Source organism: Durio zibethinus, chromosome 16, assembly GCF_047325235.1.
Source record: "Durio zibethinus cultivar Kanyao isolate XHJ-2024 chromosome 16, ASM4732523v1, whole genome shotgun sequence".
Lineage (NCBI taxonomy): Eukaryota > Viridiplantae > Streptophyta > Magnoliopsida > Malvales > Malvaceae > Durio > Durio zibethinus.
Genome location: NC_143177.1, coordinates 7,843,971 through 7,867,003, shown reverse-complemented (window position 1 = coordinate 7,867,003; position 23,033 = coordinate 7,843,971). Strand labels below are relative to the sequence as shown.

At 31.3% G+C, this 23,033-nt stretch overlaps 1 non-coding gene across 1 annotated transcript; it reads left to right on the top strand.

Annotated features, from left to right (window-relative positions):
• The first annotated feature begins 18,443 nt into the window (after positions 1 to 18,443).
• Positions 18,444 to 18,527, top strand: LOC149514258 (small nucleolar RNA SNORD36). Its single transcript, XR_016328858.1, has one exon. It is a non-coding gene; the product is annotated as a small nucleolar RNA SNORD36 (small nucleolar RNA).
• The last annotated feature ends 4,506 nt before the right edge of the window (positions 18,528 to 23,033 follow it).

Sequence of the window (23,033 nt, the reverse complement as noted above, 5' to 3'; positions counted from 1 at the left end):
ATAATATCACTACTGTAGAATTTTATTGATATGGACAGATTGTAAACAAAAAATTCATTAAGCAAGCAAATGATATCCATAAATCATAAAATTCAAATCCAATCATCCTAAGACATTATGATTTGATATTCTAAAAGAATCCACTCAAAAAAAATTAAAAAAAAATTAATTTTTTAGCCTCTACATCACAACAATAGATTGTAATCAAAATAGTTTTGATATGGTGAACAACCAAACAAACTTCTAATTTGTATAATCTATACTAACAAGGTTCTGATAACACCTAAAGGGAATTATGCATCATTATACAGAGTTAAAGCAGTGAAATTTAAAAAAAATTTAATTCCCTAAAGCCAAGATCAATCAATAAGATTTCATAAACAACACATATCTACAAGCATGAATAGTTTCATCTAAAGGTGTTACATTGAATGCTAAAAATCCCTTGGTTCAATTTAGTGCCCTTCCAAATAGATTCCTAGCCAAGAAGCTGCCTAGTGTTCAACCTTTAATGATGATCCACATGAACTCTTATGAAAGAATCTTCCCTAAGGCTTTGTAGAACTCAAAGCCACACTATAGCTAGTAAGAGTTTACAAGACCACTTATATTTTCTTAAGTGAAACTTCTATCTCTTGGTTTTTCTTGTTTCTTCTTTACATATTTAGTTGATTACAAAAGGGGGTAGCTTGATGTTCTTTTTATAAGGGAAGCATTTGACCACATTAGGTTTACTACTTGGAATGCAAATTTTCACAATTAACCCTATGCTAGCCGAATGTACAAAACAACGGAAACTCTTTCTCTTGTTTTTATTTCCTCTATTTTTGGTCATACTAAAATCAAATTATGTCCAACTTAATTTGTCTCAATTTTAATCTTTCACAATTGTTCTATTGTGTGTGACCTATTAGGTTCTTTAGCATGTTGGCAATAAACACAAGCATTGTAAGCCTTAGTATTTGGTTGTGGATGAAACAAACGTTTTGTCTTCATCACCAATTCTCCAATTAGGCAATTTTACATTTATAGATCATGATCAATGCTAGCTTTATTGCTATGGCTACTAATTTCTAAAGAAAGGTCAATATGGCTTGACACTCTATCTGTGAATGGTCTTAGAGTATAATTAATATCCTTTCATTACATAGTATCTCAGTTTGAACATTGAGTATGGTTTAGTGTCTACTCAATCTTAAGCAACCATGTTTAGTCTCGTTCTTGACATTAACACAATCAAGACTAGTCTTGTCCTTCCAAAGATTTCTTAAGTTAATATCAATACTAGTTGAGATACTCTTTTGATCACATAAGGTGATGAATCCTATCTTCATTACTTCATGCATCATCATATGCCTCATGTTATACCAAATAACACTTGACTAGAGCATTATTGGTTATAACCTTAAGTAAAGTCAAAGTATAATGTTCATCATATAAGATCATAAGTAATCTCAAGTCAAAGGATCACTTATACAACCACCACATGAGAATGTAGTTATAGACAATATGTGAACTACCATATAGCATTCTCATATCGGGTCATGTTTAGTGAACATGTTCTTGTAACAACCACCCACATGTTAGCTCAAGTTTGTCTAAAACTTCAACCTATAAGATCAATTTCTTGCTTCATAAGCAATAGCATAGCCATGTACTAGTTTTAACAACTTTTATCAATGTCTTATTCTTGATAAAGCATCGATTAGGAACAATTTTTAAAACATATAGCTTTTATGCAATGATGATTTCATAATTACAATCTCATTATAATTCCCTTGCAAAGCTTTATTTATATCCCGAGGATTTAATCAACATTGAAATATATGTATATAAGCTTAATTATAAAAAAAAAAGACCTTTATAAGATATTAAATATCAAAGTACTATAAATATGATAATATCTTAACCAAAATATGATTTAGCTTGAATGGCAAATACCAATAGGTTGACGATGTATAGATTTGAAAATCTTGGAATCAATGAAAATTTCTATCAATTTGTGTTATCTTGAAATGAATGCCTCTATCTTTTAATAATTATATGCTATAAGAAGCTCGTGGAAAAGGAATGATGGTTGTAAATATACTTTAATCAAACTTTCGAGGCAAAAGGAATGTCTTAGGAACTTGGCCTAAGTGTAGGAGGGAATTTAAGGGATTTCCTTTTTAACTAAAAGCAAATAATAAAATTTGGCCTGCACAATGTGCATCACTTGCTTGAACACATTTTTAATACCAGCTTAAGACAAGGAATAATGGTTGTAAGTATACTCTCATCAAACCTTCAAAGTGGAAAGATATCTTTAAAAAACATGCCTAATTATTGGAGGATTTTTAAAGAATTATCTTTTATGGTTACAAGTAATAAATTTCACACTATGTGCTTCTAACTTTATGGTATTTAATAAAAGGTTAAAGGATAGCTCATCCTAAAAACTAAGAACAGTTTTTCTCTAGCACTTACAATGTGAGAGCTCATACCAAAATCATGAAGAGTGAAAATACAAACCAAATTAAAAAGGTTAAAAAGGCATAAAAAGAAGTAAGGGAAACAATTATGGAAAAGCAATAGAATATTAATAGATAGGTGGCAAAGTTAAAACATATGCTGATAAGACTTTTGAAAGGAAAAAGGATCCCTGAAACATTTAGGGCAAAGGAAGCAACAGTTGTTAAATAACCATCATATCTATTTGGGTTTATATTTCCTTGCATTTAGAATACCTGTATTGCACAGGTAACCCTGGCAAGTCATTAACCTTATGCTAGTACTTCTGTTAGACCACTTTTGATTCAAAAATATCAACCTTGGATCTACTTTTTTTAACACCATCATTGTACCTAATCTAGATGATCCTAAGGAATATGAGAAATTAAAAGTGATATTAAAGCTAGCAGAGAATACAAAGATGAAGAACCAGTATGACCTAGTGGAAAAGAGATTAAAGGCAATCAAGGGGCATGACATATATGGAAGTGTAAATGCCAATGAGCTAAGTTTAGTGCCTGATCTCATCATACTGACAAAGTTTAAGGTTCCAAATTTTGAGAAGTATGATGGGACCAAATGTCCCTTGGCTCATATCACCAAGCATTGCTAAAAGATGATAGGTTACACTCACAATGACAAGTTGTTGATTCATTATTTTCAAGATAAGCTCACCAAGTCCACAAAAGGTGGTAGTTCTAGTTGGACCAAAATAAAATTCACTCCTAGAAAGATCTAGCTAGAGCCTTTATTGCATAGTATTATCATGTTGAAAACATGGCACCAGATAGGTTGCCCCTATAAAATATAGAGAAAATGGCTACCATAACTTTTAAAGAATACTTTTATCGATGAAGAGATATAGCAGCCTAGGCCTAACTTGTTGGTATTTACCCTTCAAGCCAAATCATATTTTGGCTAAGATATTGTCATATTTTTATTATTTTTATATTTGATATCTTATAAAGGTCTTATTTCTTTATCATTGAGCTCGTATACATATATTTCAATGTTGATGCTAATATGATAAAGTCTTCAAAATATAAATAAAGCTTTGTAAGGGAATTACTATGAGATTGTAATTATGATATCATCATTGCATAAAAGCTATATGTTATAAAATTATTCCTAGTCGATGCTTTATCAATAAGAGGACATTGACAAAAGTTGTTGAGACTAGCACATGGTTATGCTCTTGCTTATAAAGCAAGCAATCGATCTCATAGGTTGAAGTTTAAGTAAACTTGAGCTAACATGTGGGTGCTTGTTACAAGACCAAGTTCACTAAAATGACCCGATATGAGAATGTTATATGGTTGTTCACATAGTGTCTGTAGCTATATTCTCATATGATGGTGGTATAAGTGATCATTTGACTTGAGATTACTTATGATCTTAATCTTATATGATGAATGTTATACTTCAACTTTACTTTACTTATGGTTCTAACAAAAAATGCTCCAGTCAAGTATTATTGGGTATAAATGAGGGATATAAAGATGCATGAAGTAACCAAGATGGGATTCATCACCTTGTATGATCAAAAGAGTATCTCATCTAGTCTTGATTAAATTAACTTAAGAAATCTTTGGCCAAAGTGAAATAAAAATTTAAAATTGTTCTAAAACCCATCTGTGAGTTAATGTTAAGAACAAGACTTAACATGATTGAATAAGATTAAGTTGACACTAAACCATACTCATTGCTCAAATTGAGACACTATATGATGAAAGGATATTAATTATACACTAAGACCATTCACAAATAGGTTGCCAAGCCATATTGACTTTTCTTTAGCAATTAGGGTTCATGGCAATGAAGCTAGCATTGTTCATGATCTATAAACATAAGATTGGTTAATTGGAGAATTGGTGATAAAGATAAAAAGTTTGTTTGATCCATAGCCAAATGTTAAGGCTTACAATGCTTGTATTGATTGCCAACATGCTAAAGAACCTAATGGGTCACACACAATAGGATAATCTTGAATGATTAAAATTGGGACAAATTAAGTTGGACTTAATTTGATTTTGGTATGACCAAAAATAAAGGAAATAAAAAAGAAGAGAAAGAGTTTCTTTTGTTTGGTACATTCGGCTAGCATAAGGTTAATTGAGAAAATTTGTATTCCAAGCATTAAACCTAATGTGGTTGAAAGCTTCCCTTATAAAAGAACATCAGAGCACCCTCTCTTATAGTAAAAATAAAGAATAAGTAGAAGTAACAAACCAAGCATCTAGAGATCACTTAAGAAAATACAAGAAGTCTTGCATACACTTGCTAGCTATAGTGTGGCTTTGATTTCTCCCAAACTTTAGAATAGGTTCTTTCGTAAGAGTTCATGTGGATCACCATTAGAGGCTGAACACTTGGGTAGCTTATTGGCTTGGAATCTATTTGGAAGATTACCAAATTTAACCAAGGGATTTTCGGTATTCAAGGTAACACCTTAGCCAAAACTATGCATGCTTGTATATATATGTTGTTTGTACAACGTTATTGATTGATCTTGGCTCTAGGGAATTAAAATATTTCAAAAACTATACTACTTGAACTCTAATAATGATACATAATTCCCTTCACAACCATCACTGACAAAAAATGAGACTACTATATTCTTCGTAAGCTCTCTAACCCTTATTACAATAAATTGGAGGGTAATGCCACCAAGAATTTTGTCTGCATGGTAATATTAGGGGAAATGATCAAGAATGCAATTAAGAATGGAAAATTTGATGGGCAAGAGACCTCTAGTGCAAAGTAAACTCCATTCCTCAAGAAGAAAGAATTAGAAACCCATGTAGTTATCATTGGAAACCCTTCATATAGACCCTTTATCCCATACCACCCATAACTTGTTTATTCCTCCTACTACCCTTCTTCAAATCAGGTATCCCATAGATTGTACTCACACTCACCATATTCAAAACCAATGTACCAACCAAGTTTTTGACCCTAAATCCCTCAGTACACCCTAAAACCAACCATATAGCCTTTTACCCAATAAAACAACCTAACACTTCACCAAAAAAAAATCCTCGTAATAATAATATCCGAGAAAGAACCCTAATTGACTTAATACCTCTATCCTATACGAATCTTTATCCATAACTTCTTAAGACTCACTTTATTGCTTCTGTCCCTATAAAACCTATCAAACCTCCATTTCCTAAATGGTATAACACCAATACCTGATGCAATTATCATTTTGATAATGCAAGCCAATCTTAGAAGATTGCATAACCTTAAAATACAAAGTGCAGGGTCTGGTAAAAGCTAGGTTACTGAACTTTGATACTTGGACAAATCTAAAATTGGTGGGAATTCATTACCCAATCATGTTGGAAGGGCAACTAATGCAATAGAGAAGGGCAAGAAGGTTAAGCTCAAGAAGTGGGTGAAAAAGGTGAAGACTTTTATAGAGTAGGTGTATGATTATTTGGTCAAAACCAATATAATTCATCTAAGATTGAGATCAGCCATCAAGACTTTTCTTTGATCTGTAAGTATCACAGAACAATGGTAGGACATGTGATCTAAAACTATAAAGATTTTAAACAAGTATTGCAAGAGTTAATGAATTCGAGAGCAGTGGAGTTTTATGATGAATACGAAGAGAATGTTATGAGCATGATAGCCAGTCAGTCTTCAATAGGTTCTTTTATTACAAGACCAATGACAATCTTTTATGATGAGAAACTGAAACCAATGACTAAAAAGGCAATTCTTTTCCCCAAAGCGGTAGTGGCAATATATGTGCCCAGTTCACTTTCATACAAAAGTGCCAAAGCGATCCCTTGGAAATATGATTATGATGTAATAGTCTAGGGATCAAATGTCAACGATATCTTGAACAATTTAGACATTGAAGATGCAACAAACATATAAAGGATTACGAGAATGACTCAAAGCAGTCGGTGTTATGCTTCGGATACATAAGAACATGTAAAGAATGAAAAAACAAAAAGGTGGAAGAAACTAGAAATGAAGAAGGGAGAATCCTTATAGCAATGAATCTTGAGGTAAAATACAATAAACTAGTGATAAAAAAAGAGGCATGTGAACTCTTGAAAATTATTAGGCATAGAGAATACAATATGGTTGATTAGTTCAATAAGATGCCAGCGTGTATCCCACTATTGTCCTTATTGCTAAACTCTAAACTTCACAAGAATGCACTGTTAAGAGTACTAAAACAAGCTTACATTGATCATGATATATCAACATAGAATGTAGACAATATCATTAGGAATATAGATACACCAAATTTAATCACTTCCAATGATGATGAAATCCCACCAGAAGGGCAAGGTAGTGTAAAGGGCCTACATATTACTATGAAATGCAAAAACCACACCATGACAAAAGTGTTTATCGATAATGGATCATCCATCAATGTCATTCCAATGGCCACATTGGCAAAATTATTAGTCGATCCACCCTTCATGAAGAATAGCCATATGGTAGTCAATGCCTTTGATGGTTTAAAAAGATGGGTTATTAGAGATATAGAAATTCCATTACAAATGGATCATTGCACATTAAATGCTGAATTTAAGGTCATGGATATTTCACCATTGTACAATTGTTTGCTTGGAGGGCTATGGATTCACACAAGTGTCCTGCCATCATCATTACACTAGAAGGTAAAGTATATAGTTAATGAAAAATAGATATGCTTAGCTAACGAGGAGGATCTATTAGTAACCAAAGCTTTGACCACCCTATATGCAAAAGTAACCAAAAAGGCACTTGAATGTACATTAAAGCCTTTGAAGTTATTGATGCCACATATGTAAGAGAAGTTTCAATCATACCTATCCCTTACTTATAAAAAACTATTATTATGGTGGTTAGATAGACTATTGAAAAAGGATGGTAGCCTAGATTAGGCCTTAGAATGGCAATGAAAGGGATTAAAAAGGCACCTAAAATTATGGAAAATAAGGAAAGGTTTGGTCTAGGTCATCGACCAAATGTTCTGATAATAGGAAAGTTATGCCAAAGAAAAAGAAAAAGAGAATGGTTTGCCTCAAAAGGCAAGAATCGGATGGGAGTGAGATGGTGTTTCCATACCTCTAAAACACTTTCCAATCAAGAGGATAAGTTTATCCAAAAATGTCAGAGATAGGAACACCAACAGAAGAAATAGAATTAGCCTTCACAGGAATGAAATTGGATTCAAGAAAGGAAAATGAAGCAATAAAGATGGAAGAAAAGATATTTATGTTTCCTTTTAATTGCGGGATGTAGGAAAGAAGTTTGTTTATTTTCATTATCCTTGAACCTCAATTAAAAGTATTAATAAAAGCCCAAATGCCTCTAATCAGGGGTATGTGAAGAGTTTGTATGAGCTTATTTTTCATTATCATCAATAAAATGTCAAATGTAATGTATTTTTCATGCCATATTATTATCCTTTTCCATTTTTTAATTCTTTTTAACATTCCTTTTATTCTTGCCAATATATCTCTTATTCTTATCAAAATGTCCATCTATATCCCTGTAACCTTAATAATTTTTAGGTTTTTGAATACTGAACATCATGGATGATCAAGATGATTATTCCATATTCAATTTTGACAATTTTGTTCAACTTAATGAGCCTGATGATGTGGATCCAAAAGACTACACTTTGTTTGTTGATTTGATAAGACTTGTAATACAAGAGGAAATTTTGATAAAATGTCACCAAAAGCCCATTGATATAATTAACATGGGGAATGATAAGAAAAAAAGAAAAGGTAAAAGTAGGTACTTTTCTTCTATACAAAGAATGGTAAAGAATTTAAGAGTTACTTTGAAAGTATATAGATTTGTTTGCATGGTCATATCAAGACATTATTTGGCATAGCGAGTATGTGTGTTTGATTAGCTCAACAATATGCTATTGCATATCTCACTATTGTCTTTATTGTTAAACTCAAAACCATATAGGAATGTACTATTAAGAGTATTGAACTAGGCCTACATTGATCATGATATATCACTATAGAATGTAAACAATATCATGGGGAATATAGATGCACCAAATTTCATCACCTTCAATGATGATGAAATCTTGTTGGAAGGGTGAGGCAGTATAGAGGCCTTACATATTATTGTGAAATGCAAAAGCCACACCATGGCAAAAGTGTTGATCAATAATGGATTATCCATCAATGTCATGCCAATGGTCATATTTGGCAAAATTACCAATTGATCCATCCTACATGAAGAATAGCCACATGGTGGTCAAGGCCTTTGATGGTTCGAAAAAGGAGATTATTAGAGATATAAAAATTCCATTACAAATGGGTTTTTGACATTTAATGTTGAATTTAAAGTCACTGATATTTTGCCATTGTGTAGTTGTTTTCTCAAAAGGCTATGGAGTGACACAATAAGTGCAATGCCATCATTGTTAGATAACAAAGTAAAGTTTATAGTTAATGAAAAACAAATATGCTTAGCTAGCAAAGAGGATCTATTGGTAACCAAAACTTTGGCCACCCCATATGTGGAAGTGACTAAAAAGGCACTTGAATATTCATTTCAAGGCTTCAAAGTCGTTAATGCCACATATGTAGGAGAAGGCTCAATCATGCCCCTCCCTTACTAAAAACTATAGTAATGGTGGTTAGATAGACTACTGAGAAAAGATTGTAGCGAAGACTAGGTCTTGGAGTGGCTTTGAAAGGAATGAAAAAGGCACCTAAAATTGTGAAAAACAAGGAAGGATTTGGTTTAGGTCATCGACAACTTATATGTGGAAGTGACTAAAAAGGAACTTGAATATTGATTTCAAGGCTTCAAAGTTGTTAATGCCACATATGTAGGAGAAGGCTTAATCATACCTCTTCTTTATCAAAAACTATAGTAATGGTGGTTAGATAGACTACTGAGAAAAGATTGTAACCAAGACTAGGTCTTGGAATGGCTTTGAAAAGAATGAAAAAGGCACATGAAATTATGAAAAACAAGGAAGGATTTGGTTTGGGTCATCGACCAACCCTATTGACAAGGGGAAATTTATGCTAGAGAAAAAGGAAAAGAGAATGGCTTACCTCAAGGGGTAAGAATTGGATAGGAGTAAGATGGTGTTTCCATACCTTTAGGACATTTTCTCGTAAAAAGGATATGTTTATTTGGAATGTCAAAGGTAGGAACATCTATAAAAGAAATAGAAATAGCCTTCTCAGGAATGAATTTGGAGTCAAGAGAGGAAGATAAAGCAATGAAGATGGAAGAAGAGATATTTATGTTTTCTTTTAAGTGTGGAATGTAAGAATGAGAGTTTGTTTATTTTCGTTATCTTTAAACCTTAATTAAGAGTATTAATAAGAAAATAAGTGCCTCTACTAAAAGGCATACAAAGAGTTTGTATGGGTTTTTTTTTCATTATCATTAATAAAATGCCAAATGTTACACATTTTTCATGACATATTCTTATCTTTTTCTATTTTTTTTCAATTCTATTTAACATTTCTTTTATTCTTTTCAACATATCTCTTATTCTTGTTAAAATTTCCATTTATATCTCTATAATCTTAATAATTTTCAAGTTTTCGAATATTGAACATCATGGATGATCATGATGATTATTCTATATTCGATTTTGAGAATTTTGTTCCAGTTAATGAGCCGGATAATATGGATTTAGAATACTATACTTTTGCCTACTGATTTGATAAGACTTGTAATATAGGAGGACAAGTTGATAAAAACCCACCAAAAGCCCATAGACATAATTAACCTAAAGAATGATAAGAGTAAAAAAGAAGTAAAAGTAGATACTTCTCTTTTACATGAAGAATGGTGAAAAATGAAAGAGTTACTTCAAGAATACATGGATTTGTTTGCACGGTTGTATCAAGACATGCAAGCCTTAGTATAGATATTGTATAATATAAGTTGCCTTTAATCCCATATTGCAAGCTAGTACAGCAAAAGTTATATTACGTGAAATCAATATGCTTCTGAATATCAAAGAAAAGGTTAAAATGCAATTTGACATGACTTCTTAGCTATGGCTAAATATCTTGAGTTAGTTGCTAATATAGTCTTGGTTCCAAAAAAGGATGAAAAGCTGATAATGTATATGGATTATAGAGATTTAAATAAGGCCAACCCTAAAAACAATTTTTCGCTCCCCATATCAATACCCTCGTAAAATACAACAATGCATTCTGTGTTTTTACCTTTATGGGTAAATTCTTTGGTTATAATCAGATCAAGATGGCATAGGAGGATATTGAGAAAACCATTTTTGTGACAATTTAAGGAACATTTTGTTATAAAGTCATGTCATTCGAATTGAAAAATGCTAATGCTACTTACCAAAAGGCCATGGTAACCATTTGCATGGCATTATGCATAAGGAGATTGAAGTATATGTTGATGATATGGTTGCAAAGTCTCGTAAAAGAGAAAATCATGTGGCGAATCTTAAAAAGCTCTTGAAAGGTTGTTCAAATATCAACTCAAATTAAACTTAGTAATATGCACATTTAGAGTAAGATTTGGGAAGTTATTGGGATTTGTAGTCAATGAAAGAGGAATTGAAGTGGATCCAGATAAGATTCAAGCAATTACGAAGTTGGTACCCCTTATACACAAAAAGAGGTAGGAGTTTCTTGGGAAAATTGAATTATATTGCCTAATTCATTTCTCAGCACATAGCGAAGAGCAATCCTATTTTTAAGTTGTTCAAAAAGCATGGCCCTTTGAGTGGAAAAAAGAATGTCAAGATGGCTCTAACAAAATTAAAGAGTATTTGATGAATCCACCAATATTAGTATCCCCTGTTGTAGGAAAGCCCCTGATTTTATGCTTCAATGTAAATGAAGTCTCCATGGGATGTGTGTTAGGGTAGAGGGATAAGAAAGGCAAGAAAGATATGTTATGCCCTAGTATAGACTGCTCACCAACTCAAATAATACATGTTCTATCATACAACTTGGCTTATCCTAAATTGGACCCCCTCAAGTACATATTTGATTGGATGATTTTTGTAAGCACACATATCATTCAAGTACTAATGTGACCAAAAATCAAGATATTGTCTCACAAGGATTAGCTAAAAAGGCTAGGTACCTATTATCTCCACATTCCCTCTATAGTTAATTCAATCAAAAAGAATGCACAAAAAGTAAGCTAGCATGAACAAGTATGGGAAACCATAAGCAAAACATACTACGAACAAAGAACATACCTACAACATGTGAAGCAAGCATACTGGAAAAGTAAAACAAAATAGTAGCTAAAGTGCTAGGAATTAAATCTAACATGCTTTGAATGTAATTCTAAACTAACATACTAAAATTAGAAAGCTCAAATAAGAAACAAGCAGTGGCTAAAACGAAATGACCAAAAATAACTAACTTGTAACCTAAATAACTACCTCTTATCTTCCAAATGAAATTAGATTTACAAACTTCCTAAAGATTGATCCGAACAACCTCTGGATTACAAGAATAGTATGTAAACAAAGATTAAAACACAATTAAAGGCCAAGTAATGAAGAAAAATCGCATGAACTAATAAGAAAAGTAGAAACTGAAACTAAAAATTCAATTCTACAATCAAATTGAATGCAAAGAAAAAATTAGATCTACTACTCTACAATTCAAATGAACTGAAACTGAGCTAAAGTAAACTAGATCTACACATATTACTATCAAATTCAACAAAAGAAATGAAGAAAACAATAAAAAGTCTAGCTCAATGAACTTGATTAAAAACTGAATGCAAACAAGAGCAAATCAAAGCAGTTAAGAAAATTTTATCCAAACAGAATTGAAAAATATTTAAAAGCTATCAATTCAATCTCAACAAGTAAACTCGTGAACTAAAAAGTGCAAAGTGAGAAAAGAATGGACCAATTGCCTAGCTAGGAAAGTCTTCAAGTGCTATTTTGTAAATTGAATTTGAATGTGATCTATTCCAAATTTAAAGAAACATGAATTGAAAATGCACAGAAAAATTTTTTGATTGAAACCTACAAGATTTGACTGAGATCCAATAAAAAAACCTCAACTAGCTCAAATGAAAAATTAGCCAAATAAATTTAAGATCAAACAAATTTTATATGAAATTGAAAAAGAAATCTTAAAGAACTTGAACTTTTATTGCAAGAATCTTAAAGTGCATGTAAAATAAAGGAAAGAAAAGTAAATTTTTCTAGAAAATTAAAGTGATTTTCTCACAAGCTGCCCTTTAAATGAACAAGGAAGAAATTGTTTTAAGAGAAAATACAACATGAAAAGAAAATGCAAAAATGAAAAACTAAAAAAGAAAATCTTCCCAAATGGCTGGCCATCACTTCTATTTATAGGCCAAAGATAAGGTGCTACAACCAATCAAATTACAAGAAATAGCCAACTAGGATGCCACATGAGCTAGATATTTCGCTATCATCCAACTTGCTTCATAAGCTTCCTTATTTGCTTCTCTTTACTTCACTTCACTTCAAGCTCTCTTCTTTTGATCTTGTGAGATCCAAAAAAGTTAGAACTATATCCAATTAGAAGTGTTCAAGTTGAAAACTAAACAGCTACCCATTGGCCTCTTTTTTGAATCCAAGAAATTATGTCAATCACCCATGATCATCACCAATGCATCATATAGTTGTGATTGCCTTCTTACTCTAATTTTAAGTGACACTGTAACTAATTTTCTTCTTTAAATTCTAGTTAAATGAGAACCATTAGTTACCAATTTAATCATGCAAAATTTTGGAAATTTTTAGCTCTAATTGAGACCCCTAAACTGCACCAATGCAAGTGACATAATTCTAGCTCATGTAAAATTACTACAAGTGACAAAGCACTAACAAGCTAAAAAGGATATTCTCGCAAGAAAAAGATAATGATTAAAGCTTGAATTAAAGTTCGATTAAGCTCAATTAAGCACAATTAAGCAAAGGAAGTAATGAAGGAAAAGGTAAGAGAATCTCCCATGCATGGCATTGGAAACATATGCATACTAGTTTTAGCCTAATGAAGCTTTTTGCACCAAAATGCATCCAAAATGAGTCCAAATGCTGCATTTCCCTCTTTTCTCATATATTTGCCTACACATTGAATATTTAATCAATTAGGAGTATTTTTGATAAATTTCTCAAGAAAAAAGCAAATATTAATGAGTAATCATGCTAAAAAGTTATGATAAAATGCTAAGATTTTAAAGCAATCAAACTTCCAAATTTAAGCTTTTACATGTCCTCAAGTAAAACAAGATTGAGAAAGAATCATTACTAACTTCCAATGCTTCACTCATGGATTGACTAATGGATATATATAAAGCAAAATCATAAACATGGGTTAATTTACAAGAATCAACCCAAACTAAGTTCCTTCTTAATTACAGCTCTAAATGCAAATAGAGACACCTAATTTTGTTTAGGTAGAATCTAGTTAATCGTAAAGTCTTTAAAATCCAACCCAATTCAAATTCAACATCTCTTTAACTTTGATGAGTTTTCAAAATTGAATTTAGGACCAATTTGACCTAAATGCCCTAAGGTCAAATTTGGTCAAATTTGTTCAAAATTAGTCAAAGCGGATTGAACTCGGGTCAACCCTAAAATTTCACAACTAAACAGGATTAACAAGGCTTGGTATTGGAATTTATCATTTTAATGCATTAAAAATCTTAATTGCACTTCAAGAATAGTTAAATTACCAAAATACTCTTTTGACATATTTTTGTAATTTAACTTTCATGAAATCACCTTTTTATGAAAACTTCTAGATCATGATTAAACATTATTTTATGATTTTTTATGCATTAAAAACCTTAATTCCACCTTACGGATATGAAATTACCATAATACCCTTTTAGGCATATTTTCATAATTTAATCTTTCTTAGATCGATTTTTTGAGAAAATTTTTCAAATCATGTTTTGATATCAACATATGATTTTTTATGCATTAAACCCTGATCACACCTTAAAAGGTATAAAATTACTAAAATATCCTTTAAGGGTAGTTTTGTAATTTAATCTTTCCAATGTCAGCATTTTATGAAATAGTTCAAATCATGTTCGAAATTTATTTTATAAATTTTGGTGAATTAAAAAACGCAATCACACCTCAAGAGGTGCAAAATTACTAAAAAAACCCTTCAAAAGTATTTTCTTAAGGTTGGTTCTTCACAAAAACTTTCAAGTTATGTTTTCATATTATTTTATGATTTTTAATGCATTAAAATCACAAAAACAAAGAAGGAATTATAGTTTTCCAAGAAAATTGCACAAAAAGGTCAAAACTTTAAAAAAGGGCAAAAAGGCATTTATGCACTATCCTAACTCCACCAAAGCCTCCTTTTGTGTTGGATTCATCATGAACCATTGATCTTTTCAAAGTCCTAGATGTAATTGAGATACTCTTTTAATCATCCAAGGTGATGAATCCCATCTTGATTAGTTATGCATCTACATATACCTCATGTTATACCCAACAATACTTAACTGAAGCATTCTTGGTGTGAATCATACGTAAATTCAAGTCAAAGTATTCATCATATAAGATCATTTTAAGATTACAAGAAAGTGATATCAAGTGAACAATAAAATTTCCTTGATCATAAACATGTTAGTCGTGAAGTGAACATCTAACATGAAATTCTCAAATATAGTAATATTTGCTTAGTCACAATTTAAAATTTTCCTCCTAAAAATTCCCTTTAAATTAAAAAAATTCCCTTTAAAACAGTAAAAAATTTCAATCGATCACCTAAATCAAAATTTCCACTAAAACAATAAAATCCCAATCCTTTTCCTAGGCCTCACCAGAACACCACCCAAGTTCCCACTTAGTCACTCACAATCAGCACACGTTTTACCTTTATATTTTCTCCCTTCACCCCCTTACCCATTAGTCAGTGACAACCTTATTGCTTTCCAATCTTTTTTTTTTCTCTTTTCTCAATTCTCTAATTCTATCTTTTCTGCATGATAATCTCTTTAATCTTGTCTCATACTCAAACACATAAACTCTGACACAAGCAAAAAGCTCATGTCCTCATCTTCTCTCTTTCTCCCTTAATTGACAATTCAACCCTCAGGTTCAAGCACTGGTAACTTATAAGACCAATTGGATAGACTATGGGATACATGTCATATTATGCATTTCTATTATTATCAAAGTCACTTTTTATTTATTAGATTGTATACAAATGATTAATATTACTTACTTCTTATAGATAAAGTCTATGGAATAAATATGCTTTGCAAGGGAATTACAATGAGATTATAATTATGAAATCATCATTGCATTAAAACATTATTCCTGAATTATTCCTAGTTAAAGCTTTATCAAGCAAGGACTATCATAAAAGTTGTTGAGATCGATGCATAGTTATACTCTTGCTTATAAAGCAAGCAATTGATCTTATAAGTTGAAGTTTGGATAAACTTTAGCTAACATCTAGGTGCTTGTTATAAGAACAAGTTCATTGAGCATGACCTAGGATGAAAAAGCTATATGATAGTTCACATAATGTTTATAGCTACATTTTTATGTGATGGTTGTAAAGTGATCCTTAGACTCGAGATCACTTATGATCTTATATGATGAATATTATACTTTGACTTTATGTATGGTTCTAACCAAGATTACTTCAATTAAGTATTGTTAGGTATAACATGAGACATATAAAGATGCTTGAAGCAAATCAAGATGGGATTTATCACCTTGTGTGATCAGAAAAGTATCTCAATTATTCTTGATTGAATTAACTTGAGAAATCATTAGCCAAAGTGAAATAAGAGCTTAGAATTGTTCTAAAAACTTATTTTTGAGTTAATGTCATTGACAAAACTTAGCGTGGTTGAACAAAATTGAGTAGACACTAAACTATACTCAATGTTCAAATCAAGACACTATGTGATAAAAATATATTAATTATACACTAAAATCATTCACGTAGAGATTGTCAAGCCATATTAAATTTTCTATAACAACTGGGGGTTATGGCAAAGAAGTTAGCACTGATCATGATCTATAAACAAAAGATTGGCTAATTAGAGAATTAGTGATGAAGTCAAAAAGTTTAATTCATCTAAGTCCAAATATAAGGATTACAATACTTATATTTATTACCAACATGCTAAGTAACCTAATGGGTCACACATAATAGGACATGTTATGAAAAATTAAAATTGGGATAAATTAAGTTGGACTTAATTTATTCAGTTAAAATCCAACATAAAAAAAATACAAAAGTCCAATACTAAATGGGACATTATATGGCCCATCAAGTAAATAATCCTATTGAGAATAGGATTTAGTCAAGGGGTTATTCTATTATGAATAGAATTAAGTAAAAGAAATCCTAATACTTTAAGGCTTTGACTTTTCCCTTGTCTCTATATAAAGAGAGAAACTATTTGGAAAGCCACCAACTTACAAAAAGAGTTTCAACATTCAAAGTAACAACAATAGTTGAAACATATAGTTTGTATATATTGTGTGTTTGTATAACCTTGTTAATTAATCTTAACTTTAGGGAATTAAAAATTTTACAACTTTTGCTGTTTTGACTCTGATGCTTAATTCTCTTCACAATGAGCAAGTCATGTAACCCACCACCTCTTGCCCTTAACTACAAAACCATGGAACATGGATGGCCAAAGTCACTAAAAAACAAAACGTTCAAGTGAAATAAAATCAAGAAAAAAAGTAATATTAAGCAACTTCAAAAGTCAAATCAATTACTTGTGTTGTGCTAGTTGATGTTGATGACTAAGGATAAAATTATAAATTTGGGTGTGAGAAATAAGTTAGGAATTTTTTTTTTTTTTTGGTTTATTGGGCTTCTCTAAGTCAATTTGAACAACTAAAATCAAATTTTTTCTCTTATAATTTTTTGACAAAAAATAGAGCAACAAATATAACAGTTCAATATTTTTGCTATTCTTCGTTGATTCGTTTTGCAACGAATGATTCTTCCCCATTTTGTCCTCCAAGTTGGTGGTGGTAGATAGTGTAACCATGAAATAGCAACCGCCGCTACACCACCGCTATTTAAAATCCTACCCTTGAATCACAGTAGAAAAAGAAATTGTGTTTCTCTCGGGCATTTCATCGAACAGAGTTTCCACCTCGGACAATGGTTCACTTTTTACTCACATATTCAAGAGAATGTTGATAAGCAAACAAGTCTAAGAAGTTGCCTCCTTTTAGAATCTGACAGTGAAAGCCCATAGCTGCAATGGGGTCATTGTTTTGGAAACAACGTCGAAGCAAGGATCGGCACGTGTGAGAATTGAAGTACGAATATGGTTCGTTTATGGAACTTGGGCTTTGATGGGTTTTGCTTGGCTGCTTGGGCTCAGAATCCGTATAATGAAGAACATACGAATGGGTTGATTTTTTGGTGTATAACAGAAATATTAGATGGTTGCACTGCTCTACTAGTAAACAATCTGATCATGCATGAGCCACTGCTTTGGAAGTAAAGAGGAAAAAAGCGAAAAGAAACAAAGAAGCAAATATACAAATGCAGTGTTGTGAAACTGCAGTTTTTCAAGGATGAAAAAAAAAAATAAAAAATAAAAAAATAAAAGAGTTTTTGAATCAAAGATGTGCATCCTTCTTCTGCCGATACTCCAGTCAAAATATGTCAATAAGCGTACGATGGTGACTGAACCGGTGCGTTTCAATTGGAATAGTAGTTGATGTTTAAAACAATCTTTATTTTGTTGAAACGACGCGTTTAGATTTCCAAGTAAAAGGCGGCGTCGCTTATTCGCTGCATCCTCTGGCAATTAGGGTTTCTGACGCTCATTCTACAGTATATATAGAGTGCTTACGAGCCACCGTTCTTTTAAATGTTTTTAAAATGCTTCTTTCTTTCTTCCCTTCTCTTCTCCTTTTTTAGTTCCTTTTCTTCTCGAAGTCTTCTCATTTTTCTTGTTTTCTATTGGTTTATTTGTTGTTCGATCAACGGAAGCAAAGACCAGAATCTGAGCAAATGATGAAGGATGTTAGTGTGTTACACTGACAGTGAGCCATGATGCTTCATAACCGAGCTTTTTAAAACTGATGCTCAGATATCTCTTTGTTCCTCCAAATATTTTTAACAGTATTTTAAACCAAGAAATTCCCTTGGCCTTATTGAAGAGAGCTGATTTCCTAAAAGAATTGATAATATTGATTTGCTTTATTGGTTTTGCCATAAATATTGGTAAAATCTTTTATGCGGTTGCTAATCGAATCGGTGTTTACTTTTCAACAAGAGTATAAATTTCTGCTCAAGAACGTTTAGCACCTTTTAACCGAGGAGCTTTCAAATGTCTGTCGGGGGTCTCTAGTTTTAGCCTACGGAAGACCTATGATGAGCTAAATTTGGGGCCTTCCGATTTGCATACGGTAACTTTGGTCTCCAATCATGAAAAAAAAATATTTTGGTCTTTTGATTTTATTATTATTTTTGGTTTAGTTTTCTTATGTTTTTAAGAAGATTAATTTGAAAGGAAATTCAATTTGAGTAGTGTGAGAAGAGTTTTAAAAAGTGGAAAAACAAGAAACCCACGGGAAACTGAGCAGAGATCAGTAGAAGTCCAGCGAATTTTCTCTACCCGATTTCACCACCATAGGAGCCTTCACCTCTGCCCAACCTATCCCTAACCCAAAACCAAACCGGCAATGTCCCCATCATAGACAGGCAAAAATGAGGCGACAAAACAACAATAGACCAAACAGAATCATCCATCATAGTCGCCCGTTACAGGAACCAAGACTTGCCATCCCCATCAGTTTCTCAGCCGCACCAAAATAGGTTCAAGAAGGACAAATTGAAGCCAAAAACCAAAGGAGGTTAGAAACGAAAAGTGAAAAATCGAATAAAACAAAAAAGGAGAGTCGTAAAAGGGGAAACCAGAAACCTACCCTGGTGGCACTGGTGGTAGGCGACGATCAGTGCGACATCTGGAAGATCCGTACGGTAAAGACAAGGGGCTTGACGAGAGAGATGACATATTGAAAGATGAAGAAGATCTGACGGTGGGAGTGGTCGGAACGAAGAAGGAACGCCTGAGGCTTGAACTTCAGATCTACGCTTTTAGAAAGGGATTTTTTAAGAAAAGAGCCCATATTCGAGACGAGGAGAGTGAGAAGCAGCGACAGAAAATTTAGTGGCTTGACCGACCACCGGACGGCGGCAGAGTACGGTGATCGATGGTGAAATTGTGACCGGCTACGTTGATCGAAAATCATGTATGAGGAAGAGTTTGGGGTGAATGTGTAGAAAGAAGCCGTGCTGAAAAATGAAAGAAGTGAAATGTTAAATTTTATAGCAGTGTGAAACGCCGCGTTTCAACTAAATGAAAGGGACCCATGCCTCAACCCATATTTGGATCTGAAACCCGCACCTGAAAGCCAACCGGCCGCTAGGTTCCTTGGCTTCAGCCAAGCCGAACGCGCATCAAACCGTTTCGGTCACCTTTGTCTCTAGAGCCACATCCTTGTTGAGCCATTTAAGTTAAGTCATGTCAAAAGCTTTTTTTTATTCCTTTCGTTTTATCTTTTATTTATTTTTATTTATTGATTAAATTAAAATAATTTATTTATTTAATTAAATATTTTTTAATTTTTAATGATATTTTAAAAATAAAAATTAAAAATATATATATTTTTAAGAAAAAGTTTTCAACATTTTATTCGTTTAGATTTGATTGTATCATAGCTTTATAATTAATTCGGATTAAGTTTATCGTTGGATGAATTGCATTGTTGATATTGACCCCAAAAAAGAAACGATAGGTACAGTTAATCCGTAAACAAAAAGAAGAAGTCTTACAATTGAATGACCTTCACCTCTAAAAGATGTAGCAAATATTTTATTTGTCATGAGACACATTTTTTGTTACCCACTATATTTGTTATAGCTTCAGGATAGTTGTTCCACATTGATCATCATACTTTGAGCCATTTTCAAGATCACTCTTAGATTGTTAGACATATAAAAAAGAATACTAGCTTTGATACCAATTGTTCTTTTAAGACCTTAGGTGCTACTAACTCTTTCAAAAGCAATTATTGTTAGGAAAGCGCATAACCCTAGTCTTATAGTGCATTTAGCACACATAAGCACCATGGCATTCAAGCACATGGAGTTGATGGACCTGGTCAACCTCCAATCTGCCAATAATTTCATCCCTAGCAACACCATTAGGACTCGTACCTATGACCTTGGTGGCTCTGATACAACTTTTAAGACCTCAAGTGCTACCAACTTTTTGAAAAGCGATTGTTGTTAGAAAAACGCATACACTAACCTCATAATGCCCTAACCTTATAGTGCATTCAGCACACACAAGTGTCCACGGTATTCGAGCACGTGGAGTTGATAGACGTAGCCAACCTTTGATTTACCAACCAAAAGGGTTTAGGTTTTCTCTATTAATTTAGTAAAATTTTTAAAATTTTCTCTTACCTCAAAAAATATTTAAAAATTTATTTTTTTTCTTAAAAAGATTTTATTGTTAGATTTATTGTATATTTTTTAAAGAAGGGTTTTAATTTCTAAAGATTTTATTACTTATAAAATTTCTCTTTTTTATTTTTTTTACTGGAATATAATTATCAATTATTTTTATCAAAATTTTCTATCATTCTAACCAAATTAAAAAAAAAAAAACTTCTCTGGTAGACATTTCTTAGAAGATCAATCATTCATGATTTCATAAGTTTTCATCATTGGATAATTTCTATTTACTTTCAAATTTTTATAAAAATTACAAGATATTTTTGTTTTTTGTTTGAAAAGAAATTTCAATTATTGTTATTGAAATTTTATTTAAATTCTTTACCATTTGAGCCAAATTTTAAAAAAAAATCCCCTAAAAATTTCTTTAAAAATTAAGTGGTCATGATTTTATAGAATTTCATCATTGAAATAATTTCTATTTACTTTCAAAATTTTATACTATTTACAAGATGAAAATTATAATTACAATTTCTTATTTGTAACACATATATTTATCATTTTTTTTATCAAATAATTTAAAATATGTCCTCAATCTAGAAATTTAAATGCAAATAAAAAAGGTAAATAGAAATAAATAAAATAAAATAAATAAGCAAAACAAATTAAATTAAATTAAATTAAAAGAATATGATCAACATGAGTCAAACTTATAATAAAGAAATAAAATCTAAAATATATAAAATAAAAAATAAAACCAATAATAAAAAATAAAAAAATAAAAAGGAAAAAAGGAAAAAAATGAACTAGATGCCTAAACAAAATCCAATTAGCCAAGGCTAAAAGATATGACCCAAATCAAATACGTTAGTTTAAAGCCTGATTTAAAACTAAAATTTTTTTAATGGACCAAAAATTCAATAATAAGCCTCGAGACTAGAAAATTGAAAATATTCAAAAGACTTAGGATAAAATGGGATATTTATGGCATCCATCTTTGCGCATTTTCTATAAAATAGGAATTATGCAAAAACATAAATAACTATTGTGTCCGAGTATGGCTCATCCAAAGAAATTGAAAATGCCCCATAAAAAACGCAAAATAAAAAAGAAAAAGTTAAAAAGAAATTAAAAAATGCTATACTTTAGCAATTTACATCTAAAAATTTGAAGATTTTCAATCGCAAAAGTTTGAATATTTGCAACTAAAAGTTAGATATTCTTATCTAAAGATTCAAAGATTCTCATTTGAAATTCAAAGATTTGCTACTGAAGTTTATCAATTCTCATCTAAAAGTTCAAAAAATCGCAATTGAAATATTTATAAATTCACAACTGAAATTTAGAGATTTTGTTCTAAAAATTCAAAGATTTGCATTTGAAAATTTTTTATATTCACAACTAAAATTTAGAGATTCTCATCTAAATATTAAAAATTTCACATTTGAAAAATTCATATATTCAAAACTAATATTTATATATTTTTATCAAAATATTCAAAGATTTACACTTGAAAAATTCAAAGATTCGCATATGAAATTTACAAATTCTCATTTAAAAATTCAAAGATTAGCATTTAAAAAAATTTAGAATTTTGCATCTTAAATTCAAAAATTCACATTTGAAATTTAAATATTCATATTTGAAAAGTTTAGATATTTGCATCTAAAATTCAAAGATTCACATTTGAAATTTTTAAATATTTGTAACTAAAATTAAAAGATTCACATTTGAAAAAAAATTAGAGATTCGCATCTAAAATTAAAAAATTCACGTTGTTAGCTTAAGTGTAGATAGCAATCCAAGAGAAGGCTGAATTGGATTATCTTAAAATTCTTTTCCAAAATTGACTTTCAATAAATTTGAATGAAAATTTTAAAATAATAAAATCTTTGATGGGAATTTGATGAGATTAAACATAACAAAGAAAATTAAGCACATATAAACAACAATGAAAATAGAAAAGTAGAGATAAAGAAATCAAACAGAAAAATTTATAGAGGTTCGATCATTCTCCAATACATTATCTCCTTTAGCTTTCCTAGCCAAAATCAATCCACAAATAGAAGAATCTTTTACAAAATAAAATCCTTATCTGTTAAGGTCAAGCTAGCAACCTCTATCATTTCT